At 43.9% G+C, this 14,687-nt stretch overlaps 1 protein-coding gene across 1 annotated transcript in view; it reads left to right on the top strand.

Annotated features, from left to right (window-relative positions):
- The window catches only part of CLVS1 (clavesin 1), a 98,569-nt gene that overhangs the window by 80,628 nt on the left and 3,254 nt on the right, over positions 1-14,687 (top strand). The gene's annotated exons all lie outside the window — the stretch shown is intronic.

The following is a 14,687-nucleotide window of genomic DNA, read 5'->3' on the forward strand; positions in this document are numbered from 1 at the left end:
TGGTCCCAATTCCTTGCTGCTGCTCTGCTGCTGCTGACCCGTTTGTTATCCATGAGGGATTTACCTCTTTGAAAAAGCAGCTTTTGTATGATGAGCACCACTGCCCTCTAAAGGGAAAAGGAGTTGGTCTTCTCCCTCTGCTTCTGCTCCCACTTGCTCTGCAAAGCCCTGCAAAAGCAGTTGCAGAGCTGCTCTTTAAATGCTCTGATTTTAGTTCTAGTGATTGTGCATTCAGCTCTGAATGCTCAAAATGACACCTCTGGAGCGTGTTACCCTCAGTAGCTGGACTGATTGTGGGGATGGGGTCAGGAAGTCGGATACCTGGCACAGAGCTGTGGGTGGTATGGCTCAGCCAGCACCAGCTGCAGTGAGCCATGGCCATGTAGGCTCCCCTGTGTGAGTGTAACATCTCCACTTGCCTCCCCCCTGGCATCCCCTCCATGAAACTGCTTTCCCTGCAGATCGCAGTGATGCTTTCCTCGCTGCTGCCACTTGATGAGTGCCGTGCTCACAGGCACGGCGTCACTCTCCGTGACAGGGAGCGGCCATCATTTTGTCACAGCAAAATCAAAGCTGACAACACAGACAGGCCATAATGTCATGCAATTAATTTTGAAAGTCTTTCATCTTCAGAGGAAAAAGAAATGCATTCTTGATTCACAGCTCCCTTCCAGGTCAGAGGGATGCCACGCAGCTGTGTCTGCAAAGTGAGGCCTCGTGCTGGAAACACTAACACTCATGACTGACTGCAAGAGCTCACAGGGCCACAAGACTTTCAGGCTATGAGCCTGCATCTTTGTCATGAAGAGGGGTGGCCACCTGCATTGTCAGCAGTTCTCACTCCTGACCACCAACTGAGGCTGGAAGCCAGCACGAGTTTACAAAGCCTGCCCCAGAGAGCCGAGTTGAAACCAATTTATTTTTAATAAATATTGTCAGTGAAACACGCTGAATTATTTTAGAAAATTACTGATTTTTTTTTATTAATAAACAATATCTCCATTTACGTAGCTTTATAGAAAGAAATCTGCTGGTTTTTAAAGCTCCAAATATGTTAAGAGCTGTTCACAGGTAAATCTTTGCCGAGGATCTGATCCTTGGCTGCAAAGAAGGGAGGGTCTTATTGTGCCCTCAGGGGAGAACCTCAGCTTGAAAATTAGTTCAGTGCCAGAAAACCCTGCCTTGAGGCAAAGCCTTCTTTTATAATCTGTTCACTAATAAAAAAGTGCACTAATACAAATACAGGGAGGGGATGAATCTAATTTGTCATGTTGCCTCTGGGCAGACTAGATCTAACTTTTAGCCTAATTCCGGTTAAGTCAACCATCTGATCTTGCACCCCGTGGTCACTACTTGCTGTTAAAGGTGAAAAGTTCACAGCTTCAACAGATTTTCTCCTATGAGTATTTGCTTTGATTCTTCTTCTCCTGAAATTATGGTTTGGCCCAATCACAGGTAAAAGCCTATGTTTAGAAAGCATGATTGTATGCTTTATTAGATTTTTTTTTTAATCAGATTTAAATCTAGGGCATCTTAAAAGGTCTCCAGACTTCTACCAGCATTACCTGTCTTTATATATTTCCCCTCCTTGCCTCTTTAGGTTCATTTGTCTCTAACACAATGTGAAACTCAGGCTATGACTGAGATTTCTGGATACTCCAGAGAGGTTTGCACTAGGCATAGGTGACCTTCTGACATTATTCTTCATCTTAAATGTAACTCCCTCACAATTGTTCTATCATTTCTTTCTCTCATGAAAACAATTTCTAGTTTTTATTGAAAATATCTCCTCTGGGCCTCCTGCCCTGGCATACACTCTTAGGTAACATGTTAATTTTGTGGTTTTTCTGATGAAATGATTGGTTTAACAAAAAATAAAGGTAAAGGTCAGTGACTTTTTCTTTAGCAACCATGTTCCACTGAAAGGGGCAAATATGCAAAGACTGAGCCTTCTTAGGTTTCTACAATTTAAGGCTGAAAAGCCTGAACAATAACAGGACCTTTCCTCTCTGACTGCCCAGACATCAGTGCTTATGAGACTTGGCTTTACCTTGGGGGCTGAAATTGCAGTGGCTGTTCCCAGCTGTGGCACTGTCCTGCTGTGTGATGGGATGCAGAGCTGCAGCCCCTCCTGGCTCTGTGGCCACTTGCTGTAAAGCCACACAAGCCCATCCTTGCTAAAGGATGCCACTGGACCTGAGGAGTGTTAAAGCACCTTTGAGTTCAGTGCAGCTATAAGAGCTGAGAGCCTTACACTGTGACCACAGAGATGTGTCCCCGTGAAACGAAATGCCTCCATTCTCTACACCTGGAGAGAAGCTCACCCTTGACACCTTCTCCAAAAATAGTGTCTGTCAATTTTAGTAGCAGAGAGGCTGAGAAATCAAGGTATGAATTATAGATCTGGAAGAAAATTGCCAGGAAATGGAATCAGAGAATCATTGACCAAAATAATGTAGTAGCCATGTAACCCACATTAGCAAATGAATGCGGGGGGGGAAGGAGGCCATTTTCAAGATGTTCCTGAAACCAAACTGAGATATAAAATAAATCTCCAAATGCAGGCCAGGAAAAAATGAGGCAGTGAGCAGCAGTGAGAGGGGCTGAAGCTGGAGCAGGTACCTGCCTGTAGGTCGGCTTTAGGACTGACAGCAGTGCTTTGGCTCCTGTCACCATGGCAGGGACGTGTAAATTGAAACAGGTTCACCTGAGAACTCTGGGCAGGATGAAGAAAGCAGAGCATATTTTTCCAGCAAGAAGCTATAGAAGACAGTGGATTGTTTAGCTTCAGAGAGAAAAGGTTGAAATGGATTTGAAGGGAATAAAATCTGGGGAGAGAGAACAAGTATTTGAGAAAAAGGACAATTTAGGCATTAGGCATGGGATCAAATGGGTATAAGTTGATCAAAGTGTACCTTGGCTGCAAATCAGAGGCCAGAAACAGTGTGCCAGTATGACAGTCGGACTGATACAGGAGTGAAAGACTAATGTGGAGGGGCTACAGGAGATTAAACTTGCATAGCAAAGTCTCATTAGATTCCAGTTTCTGCTCTATTTAACAGCAACGGAACCAGAACGTTATCTTCTTCCCAGTCACAGGCAGGGGTGGTTTTCCCTGTGACTTGCACAAGATTTGTTCTCAAAAAAGAGTCCTTGTTGACTTCAGAGAATGGAGATGTTGTAGATGGGGAAAGGAGTGAAAATCCTCTCAGAGAAAGGCTGCCACTGACTCTAGTCAATGACATAATCTTGAAAATTTTGAGATTTGACAAGAGTCTACAATATGGAAAATCTTTAATCAAAACCATTGCAATTTTTCCACCAGTGGCCACATGAAGTCCCACTGGAGCAAAACCAAACCAGTGGAAATGGCATTCCCATCTGCAGTATTGTCTGGGATCCCAAGTACACTATGAACAGATGGGAAACAAAGAAGAACAGCTGATGACTCCACATAATGAGTCTTAATTACTGGGGGGGAGGGGAGGGGGAGCAACAATAATAAAAATCCATTCAGAATGTATGTTTGTTAAGATTCAGCTCAGTGAAGTCTGAAATGTGCAAGGTAGTAAACATGCAACCCAGCATTAATACAGCAAACTTAGTTTAATTTGAGAGCCTGACTGCATCCATTAGACAGTCCTGAGAGCAGCAATGGCAACAGGCCCTCTTCTGAAGGATCTGGATCTATCCCGGAATCCTGTCACTCAAGAGTTTTGGGATTTCAGAGTCATGTAAAATTTGGAGCACAGGGAAGAATATGACCTCCCTTTCAGCTATGGCCAAGTCTTCTGTGATCTCTGATGGTCAGAAAGGGGCCTTGAGTCAACAGGGAGCTCACACAAAAGCAAAGCATTTGCCTGAGGCGTTCATGCTGGCTTTTGTTGATGAAGTGTTGTTTTTAGGAGCAGCAGGAGGTTTTATCTTGGTGTACAGTTTAACAAATAGTTACGGTGGATGGTTAAGCCTAGCAGTTAAAGAATCAGAGACTGCTCCCAGCACATCACTGTGCCAATAGGGCACAATTTTTTGGCCCCATTCTCCCAACAGTAGGAGATCCATGTCTGTAGCTATTTGGGTACCTAAAAGCAGTGGATGAGCATCCCCAGGTAAAGGGATGGATTCCGTGGGATGGGGAAGATGTGAAAGATGTCTGTTCTTTGAAGTTTCCTTTATTCTCCAGTGTCACCCTTGCTCTTACACTGGGGTCCAGCAGCAACAAGTAAGCTGCAGCAGCATGTTCCCTCTCTTTGACTCACTTTTCTTTACAAGAACTGCCCTTCCTCAGCTGCATCTGGGTCACTTCTTGACGTTTGAACTTGCTCTTCAGTCCAAGTGATGAAGACTGTTCTCTGCCTTTGCTTGTTCCCTGCACAGGCACCAAGCACAGCCTGGGAGCTGAATGTTCCTTCTCTGCCCTCCCAGGCATCAAAAGAGCACAGGCTTTTAACCTGCTGCCAGAGCAAACAGGTTTGATAATTTAAAATTGCCTTGCAGAGAAGAAAATTTTACCTAACCACTACATATATATTCTGGCTAAGCAACCTGTCTTGTTTAATCAAAGTTATTTAATCAAAATATAAATAACGAAAACTTTATTCAAATTTGGGGTTAAAATTATTCTTAGGATAACATGGGTTGCAAGAGCATTACTAACACAGAGTAAAGTTTATCAGAGACTCTGTAAATTCAGAGTTAGGGTAAAACTTTCAAAGTAGAGCCAAGTATACTAATTATGAACATGTACAATCTGTGCATTATGTTTTTCTATGTAAAATAAAAACTTAAAGAATCATAGAACTGTAGAATAATTTAGGTTGGGAAAAATCTTTACGATCACCAGGTCCAAGTTAATCCAAGTCCACCATTAAGCCTTGTGCCTAAGCACCACATCTATACATCTTTTAAATACCTCCAGGGAATGGTGTCTCTACCACTTCTCTGGGAAGCCTGTTCCAATGTTTACAATCCTTTCAGTAAAGAAATTTTTTCCTAATATCTAATTTAAACCTTTCCTGGTAAACTTGAGGCTGTTTCCTAAAGGACTTGAGCACCGAAAGACTCAATGGCCTGACTAGTGGCTCATCAAAAGCCCCCATATTATGCATTTTGAAAATGCAGTGAAAAAAGTCTGTTGGAATGCATGATGCTGAGTTACAGCATGTGGATTTTTATGTCCCAGATTAGAGTGAAAGGATTTTAAAATACAGATGAGGGTTTAGCCATTATTGCCTCCTGATGTGTGTGTTTTCAAAAGCCCTGATATATTCAAATGAACTCACTGCTGAAACTAATTGCTGTTTCTCAGAAATGGGATCCTGCTTCCAGAAAGGATTTTACAACTGGTCCGCCCTAATGCCGACTGGAACAGTTTTAGAACCAAAAGGGGCCATTCATGGGGGTGACTTATGTAAGGTTTTTATTTATTCAGACTTGTTTCTCCATATGCCCAGCTGGGCTCTGCAAGGCAGACCTTTCTAGTTGTTATCCTTAGTGTGACCTTAATGTTCCTTGGCCATATGTTTCCGCTTTTATGGGTCATGTTTTATGCCAGTTCACAGTCAGCACCAATTTACTGCAGAAGTAGTAAAATACCAGCAAATAAAAATCAGTATGAAAATGTGTGAACACTTCCCACTGCCCATGGATGGCAGCTGGGCTGCTCTGCTTGTAGCTGGGGTGCATTTCTACTTGTGTTGGGGCAAAAGGGAAAAATTTGTGATAAAATAACTCTATCATTCACAAGACCTATAACATAAGGCTTACATTCACTATTCTATTATAAATTATTTCAAACACAGGAGAATTTCTGAATGCTTCTGCAGAAATGCTTCCGCCATAGACAGATGATGAATGGATTGGTAGTAAAGAAGGTGTCCCAGGGACATGCATATTGTGTAATGTACGCATTATCTAGTAATACAGAGTTTAAAGTTATATATTCTGTTTAAAGTTTATAGCTTTTAAAGAGAATCCAGTGAATACATCAGAAAGAAGTGGAAAGCAGCCGCTGGATCTGGCACATCAGCAGGTCCTTGGGAGGCTACAGGGGAGATGTTGCAGAATATCCTCAGGAACTTGTAGTGAGAGAAGCCAAGTGAGTTGCACAGCCACAGCTGAACCAAGGACAGGAGGGATGGGTAGCTTGGTACTGGAGATACCCTGGGATAAGGCAGGAAATCTGTTGCTCTCTGGGGGCATTGGCAGTGTGGGCTTCAATTCATCTGTTTGCAGTACTCAATTCCCAGTGCATGGGTGCACAAACACAGGCTAGAGGTGAGAATGGCAGAACCAGTGCTGTTCAGGCTGACTAAAATACTGTGTTGTAAATTATGTCTTCAACTGGCTATAAATTTGCCAAAAGTTTAGTAGTTTAGATTAGAGACATGACACTTAATAAAACAAATGGTTTTACACTGCTCATGTCTTTTGCTGTCCTGTGAAAAATCTGCTTACATCTGGCTGAGTTACAAGCCTTTGAAAGGGCAATTCACACATGCCCTGTAGAAACATATTTAATTTTAGCATTTAATGGCCCCACAGATTGTTGCCTCATGCTTTAGCTTGGCCTCCCAACATAAATAAACTTGTTCAGCTTGTGTTGATGGTTCAATGCCCACAATGTGCATCTCCTGCCTAGGCCGTGGGGTGTAGAGGGTTTTTGTAATTACAACTTTTACTTGTGATCACAATTGTCTCTGCACTAGGCCAATCCATGGCATGGAGCCAGGATCTGGAAGACTGACACCTTTTGCTTGCAGGGCTTCATCCTCCCTGCTGTTGGCAGGAGAATTGGAGAGAAGAGGATTTAGTAGTGAACCCATCTGTGTACTGGAGACTTGGGTCACTGGGATGGGAGCCACAAGGCAGACTGAAAGATGAGGTGGGCAGAAAGGAGTGGAAGCAGATGACTAGGACACACACTTGGTGGGCAACAAATGGCTGATGGAGACCAGGTTCAGTCTGTTGGGTACAACCCTTGAGAAGCAGATCCTGCTCTCTTCTCTCCCCCTGAGCCCCTGTGTCAGCCTGGCAAGTAGCTTAAGCCAAACTTCACACAGACTGTGAGATTGCACATTGCTTGTTTTCAACATGCCAAGTTATAGACTGTGGGGTCTAATTTCCAGAAGTACTCAGCAGCTGCCTGCAACAGAAATCCATGGGACATGTGCTTTGAACAAGTGACACACTCTGCCACTTAAGGCTGAGGGATGTGCAAAATCAGACCCTTCAGCACTGGGCACCCCATTGGAGGAATACTTGTACCCTAATCTCACTGTGTTTCAGCTCTCCACATGCAAAATGAAAATCGAAAGAAAACCCACTCTCACAGTCATGCTATGGCAGTAAATGAATGAGCATTTAGGAGGCACACAAGTACTGCATTGATAACTCCACAGAAAAGCTCAGGAGGGAATTAAAAAAGGCTATCTTCAGAGCAGCTTGGGACTAATGTGCAGCAAATGTGTCACAGAGGCACGCGCTGAATCACCACAAGAAAGCAGAATAAAAAGCCACTTACTAGCGCAGCACTGTGTATGCTGAGCACTGAGGGAAGAAAGAGCCCTCTGAGAAAGAACAGAGTGTGCTCCTGGGGCCAGGGTGCAAGGCACAGGTCTGAACACCCACACACACCTGGCCAAGGGACTGCTGCTCCCACAACCTACATTTTAGTTTTTCATGCTATGGTGGTGCTTGACTTTCCACTCTAAATAGTACATCTGCAGGGCTGCTTTCATGCTGTAGTGCTGTTCCTCTGAAGGACAGGGAACTTTTGATGTATGATGGGGAAGTAGAAAGACTCATCCCCTTTGCTCTTTTGCTCTGTCCTCCCTGGTATTGCCACCCAGCAGTGAAGAGACTATGACACAGTGGCAGATCTAGTTGAGATGCTGAGAACTGGAGTCACTGGAATGGGAGCTAAAAATGGCAGAGTGAAAGATGAGGCAGGAGTAAAGCACTGGATTGTCTGGAAAAAGGAGGCTGTTGAGCTTGACAGAGAGCTTGGTGGGCAAGGAAATGGGGATAAGCAGGAAAAGCGTGAGTGGTCACGACAAGTGCATGTGTGTTCATGTGTGAATATTCATAAAGTGTGAGAAGATATTTTTTCATTACATGGTCTGAATTTCTTTTTTTAGATATCAAATGCTGCACACTTCATAATAGCTCTGCTGAATCTGGTGTAATTTGGTGTTTGCTGCTGCAGGGTTGTCTTTGTTTGATCCTGTGACTAGGCTTACCATGTGATAGGTGACATATTGGATTCCAGAGGACTTAGGGTCTTCCAGGAAATCCTCACTGAAGCAGGTGCTGCTATTCCTTCATTGAGAAAAAAAAGCATGTGGGAAACTCAGTCTACGGCAGAGAAAGGAAATGGTCAGGAAAAGCTCCCACCCATGCCCTTCCCCTGCCCCAGACTGAGGCAAGATCTTGACACAGAAGTTCAGAACACTTAGGAGAAGGAGATATTGGGCAAATCCACACTGATGAAAGAAGACTGAGATGTGCACCCTAATTCCAAGGCTGATGGCACAGACCAACTCCTGTCCTCATTTCTGAGGCCCTGCCAGAGGAGTCTGGCTGTGTTTGCCCTGCATACGCTCTGGTTCCATCTGGGTCTCAGTGGCCTGAAGGCATGAGACTGTATGTGCTGTCACACACTTAAGCATTTCTGTATGTTTATATAATTCAGAGTGTCTGTAATAAGCTGAGAACTTCTCATAGCCAGTCACAAACCTGTTTTTACAGCAAGTGCCAAAGGACACGCACCGCATCCTTGGAGAGCAGCGTGGGCTAAGGGATGGGTCAGGGCTGGGTGCTCAGACAGCCAGGCTGTGGTTAGAGCCAAATGTGGTGCAGTGTCATCCCTATCCCTCTTCGTGCACACCCTGCAGTGAGCTGTGCTCATGGTTTGTGTGGAGAGAAGCAGCTGTGGCCAGCTCTCAGCTACAAAGGGGCATGGCAAGAACTGGTGGGTGCAGGGAGGATCAGGGTTTTTTTACTGGAGTTCACTCTGCAGCAGTTGCCTCTTTAGTGAGGCAGCTACTCTCACTAGGGTGTGCTCACCACCAGGGAGAAGGATGGTCACTGCTGCCAGAGTGGCCACAAAGTCAGCTTCCATTTGGGAAGTGCAGCAGCTTGACAGCACTGTCCTGAGGGTTGAGCCTTATCAGAAAGATGATGGCAGAGTTTTCACACTGCTCTTGCCCCTGACTCATCATGCCAGTGGATCATTGCCAGCCCACCTGGGCCCCTAGACATTGATGTTGCTGCATCTCTTTGCAGTGCTGAGATTGGTGTACCAAAGCTGGTCCTCTGGGAAGGTCTCTGTGACACAATACTCTGCTGTCTTAATGCACAGCTGTGAGCCAACACCAGTGTAGAAGCTGTAAAATTGGTTTGGCAAGAGATTTGAGCAGTACTTGTGAGCCTGGGCACAGAACCCCACGCCGTGGCTGCTGCACTGGGATTATGCACTGCTGAGCAGGGCTTGCCAAATCTGCCCACACCACCTGGGGAGCATTTCCTTTCCAAGCAACTTCAATAACAAAAGGGTACCTTTTGCCCCAATTGCTTTACACCTGTACATCTGCACTGTTTCTGTGATACCAAGGAGAAATCCTTGTTTTTCCCACGCAGTGAAGCCATACAGTGGAGTGAGGTGTGTTGCAGAACACACTCTGAGGTGCTGCACCCCTCTGTACAGTCTGATGGAGGGAGAAAGGCAGAGAGAAAAATGTCCCTCAGACCTTGTCAGCAGAAATGTTTATGAGTATGATATAAAAAAATATGTTCTGTAAAGGGAATGAATAACTGGGAGATGAACAGCCCTAAGGTACTGGTGAAATCTGAATGGAATTTAAGTGAAATGAGCAGATGGGAGGTGAGAGGTAGAAAACAGGGTTACTCAATGTGATCTGCAGTGTGTCACTCTGAGAGCTTGAAGCCTCCTGAATTTAGGGAATAAGACATTCCATCCTCCTCTTTCCTTCACAAACCCCCTGAAAGGAAGCCCAGCACAAAGACATCCTCACTCCTGTGGGCTGCAGCACATCAGCATTCCTGTGAAGAAGAGCATAAAATGAGGGATCAGAGAATTGGAGGATATCTCTAAAGACAAACATGCTGTGATACACTGGCACTTGCTGTTGGCTCAGCCCAGGATTTTGTACTGTGTTTTTCATGGGAAACAAACCTGATACCCAACAAGCATCAATTCCTGTGAGCTGGTTGACTGCAGCTTTACTCTGAGAAGAGCCTTCTGAAAACAGCACAGCTAGGAAGTCTGCATCCAGTCTTCTTACATGGTTTTTGACTGAATTGGAGAGAGTTGCATAAAAGTGGCCACACACATAAAGCCATCTGTTCTCTTAGACATTGATGTACATACCTATGCAGTGCTGTCATTTGAAATATATGGCCAGCCTGCTGGAGAAACAGCTGGGTATTGTTGATTTTCCAGACTTCCAAATATTCTTGCTGAACAGTAAAACAACCATGGGGGGTTTGATTGACGCTTTAAATGGACCACACTCAAATGGTACCTAGGGTTCAGAAGTGAGACTGAGAATTCATTCCTCTTTCCATTTTCATTTTGTTCTCCTAAGAAAGGTTACCTAGCCTTGGAATCTAGGTTAGTAAAGTCTATGGGCATTGACTTGTCTTTTAATTACTTCAGATCACCACTGTGATCCCGTACTCTTACAGGAGCTAAGTCTCCCACAGGGATCATGTTAAGGAAAGACAGGCACAGTGTCTGCCAGCTGAGGGCAGTGACCCTATCTATGTGATACAAACAATTGTCTACTTGTGTTAAAATTTAAGTCAACCACATTCTCCACAGCCAAGTATCTTTCAAACTCGTTACTCAGAATTTTTAGCTGAGAAAGGAAGGAAACCAGAAGGTTTTGAATTTACATATAATCATTGATAATTCCAGAGCTGCAGAACACACAGGACAAGTGTCACATTTCTAGTGAGTACTGAAGGTAATATAGTGAAGGTGAATAATGAAGGTGTGAGGCAGTTGTGGCTGTGATATGTAGGAAACATTGCCTCATAAGTCATGAAATCTGTTCTGCCTGGTTTTAACAGATGAGAACGCATCAGAGCAGGGACTCAAATGCAGGTAACCCATGAATCATGTGTTTATACCATATGTTTAGAACAAATCAGATGAATAGCACCCCAAGAATGTTTATTTCTCTGTCATTTACAGCACAGAGTGACCACAGATGTCTGATAATGAGATGAATCAAAACACAAGCGACTAAAATGTATTGACAGGAGAAGGCCAGTGCTATTTCTGTTTCCTGCTTAGATGATTAGTTCATATCTGGCTCAGGTCAAAATGACTTGGACATTTCTTGAACATGACAAAGTAGCTGCATTCATCCTGCAAAGTATAATTAAATGGTTTTAGGCACTATGATGGCCTCTTGGCCTCCATCTGTTACTCCAGGAGGACATGAATCCTCTACAAGTCTTTTATAAAACCAAGAGCCATAACCTTCAGTTATCTAATCACTAGTTTTGGATACCCTATGGTGCCTTAAATGGCCATAGATATCTATGTTTAGCAGCTGAATGTCATCCAAACTGTGAAGGCTGACACCCCAAAGGCATAATTTACTTGTAAAGGAAATAATTGCCCTGTCAGGATAGAGAAAGATGAATTGGGATGGTTCAGAAAAGTTGGTATTTCTGTGGGCACAGAATCACAAAAAGGTTGAAGAAGAAGCCTCTGGAGATCTTCTACCCAATCCCCTGCTCAGTGCAGGGTCAGCTAGAGCAGTTGTCCAGGATTGTGTCCATCTTGATTTTGAATACCTCTAAGCATGAAGACTCCACAACCTCTCTGAACAATTTGTTTCAGTGTTTAAACATTCTGCAGTAAAAAATGCAAGTTCCTGTATTTCCATCTATGTCTGTTGCTCCTTTGTCATTGAGTATCACTGAGATGATTCCTTTATGTTCTACTACTCCACCCCATCACAACATATTGATATGGGAAGAGAGCAAAATAGAAATGCCTTTGTCTGGTGCCATGAACAACTTCTGCTGGCCATGGGACACCACCAGAACAGTGTCCACTGCATTGACAGGGCCAAAGCCTGACCCCTGCATGCCAAACAAGGGAAGTTTTGAACTGCTCATTTATCATTTTAAATCAAAATGGCTTAAATTGTTGTGCAAGAGGGTGCTTTGAATGCAAAGATGCAATTTACAAAGACTAGTCAGGGCAAAGGTACTTTGGGGTCTTACTGCAATTTATTTTTCAATAGGTTAAGGTGCAATTAGATACATACACACCTTTTCAAGAACCATGAACAGGTTATCTCAAAAATGTGAAATGTGGTTGTAAAGTCCTCTGAACAAAATGTTAATGCAGCTATAACAGGGAGCAGTAATTTTAAAATAAGTCACTTGTGTTTTGATTCGTCTCATCATCAGACATCTATGGTCACTCTGTACTATAAATGGCAGAGAAATAAACATTCTTGGGGTGCTATTAGTCCTAGGCTCAGTGCTAGAGACAGTAAACAGACCCCCCCCTAAATAGTGTGTAAATTTGCACATACCTGGAATGTGACTGCTTTCCTTGAACTAAACATGTGTAGTAGATACACAAATGAAACCAGTTGAAACCAATAAATAGGGTGCTTCTTCCAAATAGTATTTGTCTTATATTAATTTCTATAGCCAAAAAATACAGGGAATCTCAGCACCCAGAGATGAAGGACCATGACTGTGAGAATGATCAACTCCCAGCTGACCCTGAACTTGTGCAGGACCTGCTGCTCCAGCTGGATCCCTGCTAATCCATGGGGGATGATGGGATTCATCTGAGAATCCTCAAAGAGTTATCTGATGTCACTGCAATGCCTCTCTAGATGATTTTTGAGTGGCCTTGGCGATCTGAAGAAGTCTCAGCTGACTGAAAGCTGGCAAATGTCCCGGTTTTCGAGGAGGGCAAGAAGGAGGAAACTACAGGCCTGTTAGTCTCCCTTCAGTGCCCAGTAGAATCACAGAAAAAAATATTCTGGGCAGTACTTAAAACCACCTGGAGGATAATGCAGTCATTGGTCACATTCAGCGTGGTGATGAGGAAAAAGTCTTGCGTGTCAAACAAGATTTTCTTCTACCACAGAGTAACCCACCTAGTTGATCTAGGAAAGCTAGTTAATGAAATCTTTTTGGAATTCAGCAAAGATTTTTATGCTGTCTATCACAGTGTCCTTCTTGACAAAATATCCAATACTCAGCTGGATAAACACACCATGTGATGGGTGAGCAACTGGCTCACGGGTCAGGCACAAAGAGTTACAGTGAATGGGGTGACATCAGACTGGCAGCCTGCCACTTGTGGGGTTCTGCAGGGCTCCATCCTCAGCCCTGTGCTCTTCAATAGCTTCCTGAACGAGGTGGATGCAGGACTTGAAGGAATACTTACAACAGTAAATGGGAGGAGCTGCTGACTGCCTTGAAGGCAAGGTGGCTGGGCAGAGAGATGTTGACAAATTAGAGAGATGGGCAATCACCAACCATATGGAGTTCAACAAGGATTCTGCACCTGGCATGGGGCAGCCCTGGTTATGTGAATAGTGTGGGGAACAAGAGCTTGGAGACAAGTGCTGTGGAAAAGGACCTGGGCTCCTGGTTGATGGCAAGCTGAACATGAGTCAGCAGTGCCCTGGCAGCCAGGATGGCCAAGCAAGTCCTGGGGGGCATCAGGCACAGCATCACCAGCCAGGCAAGGGAGGGATTGTCCTGCTCCACTCTGCACTGGGGCAGCCTCATCTCAAGTGCTGTGTACAGTTTTGGGTACCACAATATAAAGCTATTAAGCTATTTTAGAGTGTCCAAAGGAGGAATGAGATGGTGAAGGGACAGGACAGGAAGCCACATGAGGACCAGCTGAGGTCACTTGGTTTTTTATCCTGGAAGAGATGGGGAGACCTCATTGTGGTCTGCAGCATCCTTATGAGGGGAAGTGGAAGAGAAGGTAGTGATATCTTTACTCTCCTAACCAGTCACAGCACCTCAGGAAAGGGCATGAAGATGAGTCAGGATATTTTGGATATCAGAAGATTTTTCACCCAGAGAGTGATTGGGCACTGGAACAGGCTCCCCAAGGAAGTGGTCACAGCACCAGCCAGACAGAGTTCAAGAAGCATTTGGACAATGCTCTCAGGCACATGGTGTGACTCTTGGGGATGGTCCTGTCTAGGATCAGAAGTTGAACTTGATGATCCTGATGGGTCCTTTCCAACTCAACATATTCTGTGATTCTGTGATTCTACAGTTACTGCTCAGCTGAAAATGCTTTCTGCAGCGTGACCTACTACAAATCATCTTTTCTCTGTCATTAAATAAAGTAAAGCTATAGAATACACTCAGGATGTGTTAGGCCAGTGAAATATATATCTCATGCTAAGGTATTACATTAGATTGTGAGCTGCATAGATTCATATCGTCAAAACCCGACCATCTACATTTTTAATACTTACCATAACTGAAGAATGTGAAAAAAAAAATATTTTGGAACCTTTTTCAGAATTGACTGATTTTTTGATTTTCTACATAAAAAGTAAGTTAAAAATAAAACTGGAAACACTTTTCAGCAAAGAAACCCCTGACATATTTGGAAAATGGAAATCCGAACACAAATTCTTTTTTTGTAGTGT

Source organism: Molothrus ater, chromosome 1, assembly GCF_012460135.2.
Source record: "Molothrus ater isolate BHLD 08-10-18 breed brown headed cowbird chromosome 1, BPBGC_Mater_1.1, whole genome shotgun sequence".
Lineage (NCBI taxonomy): Eukaryota > Metazoa > Chordata > Aves > Passeriformes > Icteridae > Molothrus > Molothrus ater.